Source organism: Ictalurus furcatus, chromosome 25, assembly GCF_023375685.1.
Source record: "Ictalurus furcatus strain D&B chromosome 25, Billie_1.0, whole genome shotgun sequence".
NCBI lineage: Eukaryota > Metazoa > Chordata > Actinopteri > Siluriformes > Ictaluridae > Ictalurus > Ictalurus furcatus.
Genome location: NC_071279.1, coordinates 20,435,078 through 20,437,577, shown reverse-complemented (window position 1 = coordinate 20,437,577; position 2,500 = coordinate 20,435,078).

The following is a 2,500-nucleotide window of genomic DNA, read 5'->3' as shown; positions in this document are numbered from 1 at the left end:
CCTGATACAGCTAATCAAGGGTTCTTTCTTCACTGTTCTGTTCAGGTTGGTATATCTAGGTAATAATTTTTGGTTTGGCCTTTGTAAACTTTTGACCTTGACAAAGTTATTTTGTGTTAAATGATTGGCTGCTGTATGGAATTCATTATTATGACACCATTAAAGTTGTCTTTCATGTAGTAATAGATCTATTAATGCTGTGGTGTAATTTCACATTTTGCTGTCAAATTTAATGCGCAACGTATACTGTGGCATAGGAAACACTGCCATTTAATTATAGCTCTCCCTGCCTGTGTGTGTGTATGTGTGTGTGTCTGTGTGTGTGTCTGTGCGTGTGTGTGTGTGTGTGTGTGTGTGTGTGTGTGTGTGTGTGTGTGTGTGCATTTGTGATTGTTGAGGCCAAAAAGCTTGATTTTGCTGCAGCTTTTTCAGAATTTGTGATGCAATCTGCAGAGTTTTTTGTGTTTTTTTGTGGTAAACTACTTGAATCGGCAAAGTCGCAATTGCACAAAACAGTTCTGTGTGCTCTTTCACAGTGATGTTTGTTGGTAAATGAGACCTTTTAGCAGTACACATCTTCAACACACGTGAATCCAAGGGGCTTTGGCTGAATGCATGTTGTGATAACGTCACATGACACGTCTTGGCCAAAATCTGCCCCAGAAAGTCTGGGGTAATTTAGAAAAATTGTAAGCTCTTCAGAATATTGCGGCGTTTCCTTGATTTTGTGTTAATTTCTATGATTGCAAAATCCTGTAGGGTCTGAATTGTCTAAATACATCCAACATAATGTATATAATGAACCAGCTGCTTAAAACGTAATTGCAAAAATGACCATATGTAATCTATGCAGGTTGTTTCCCTATATGTATAAATATTTACCTGTATGGGTAAGACATATCATTTTGACATATAGGGGGCCCACATACATCACCATATATCCAAATGTTTTGATCATATTCAACTATATATATATATGTTTATCTGAGATATATGGACATATATGTTCATATATCAGATTCCTGTATGGATCCTCTAACACCAGATGATCATGGAGAGAGGGATGTGTTGAACACGAGTCATTTTTACCTAGTTTGGCCCTGTTTTTATCTGAAAAGGCATGCTAAAGTGTTAGCTCCATACAGCTAACTCCATACAGTGCATTCTTGAAGGATTTCAGCATGTTCTCTAGTATGGCAGACTTCTTTGAAAAGTTGAAAGGGAATCTTTTATAACTGAACATTCCACAAACTGAGACAGATCAAATAATTCATAATCTCAGTAAAGAGTATGTCTTTACTCAATACAATAAAGGACCACTGAGATCAGACAAAATGAGATAAACGTTCTACAAGCAGTATTTCGATTACATTGAACTAATACAGATTTATCTGGGAACTGATACTGTCTTGGATGGAACACTTTTGTCAGTATGTTCCTATCAAGAAGACATTGCAAAACCTCCTCAGACAATCCAGTGTTGAAGTGTAGTGTAACCAAGCAAGATGTCACAACTGTGATGAAGTGGTTTGGGAGGATGTGAATGATGGAAAAAATATCAAAGAAAATTCTCTCTTAAAAAGCACTCCCGCATTGTCCCTCATTGTTTACCAGGTTGCATTTGAAGTTACAAATCCACTTGGCTCAGGAAAACAAAAACACAAGATCTTAGCAGTTTACATGAGTCCTGGTGAGATCCAGCCACACAACTGTTCCCTGGAAGAAACCACGCAGTTGGTCCCACTGTGCAGAGAGAATGACTTCCAGACTTTTGGAGTTCAGAAGGTGTTTTCAAGTATTACTGTAGACTTTAAAGATTTGGAGGATGCAGGGGTTGATACAGATGATATGACATTAGTAAAGCATCTTCAATTTCCATTTGTGGAGATAATCTTGGCTCCAACTGTATTTGTTGGTTTTAATGAAAACTTCAGTTGCAGTACATTTTTGCAGATACTTCTTGATCAACAGAAGGGCTTTTCAGACTTCACCCTAAAGTCAGGCCCAAAAACAACAGCTGAAGATCACAAAAAGAATGTGAACCAGCTTTCCACCACTGGCCAAGACGCAGCACAGGGAGTCAGGTTCACTGAAACATGTTCATGTTTGAACTGGGCTCCCTCCATGTTTGGGCCACGATCTATTTGGAGGAGTCGTTCCCTATGAGTTAGCACTGTATTTTAATCATCTAGTGAAACAAGAAAATCATTTCACATTTTCTCAACTAATAGATCCATCACACAATTTAAATACATAGGAAGTGATGGTCTTAATAAAACCTGTGAGGTTAAGGCTGATGGAAAAAGGCTTTGTGGCTCTGTGGCACAGAACTGGAGTCTGTTACGACTGTTGTTATGGTTAGTTGGCAGTAGAATAAAGTGTCCAATAACTAGTCAAGTTTGGCAGCTGTGTCTACAGCTAAAGGAGATGGTTGAACTCATCTGTGCTCCCAAAATCCACCACAAATAGGTTGCTTAGCTGAGGACAATCTCTGAAGAAT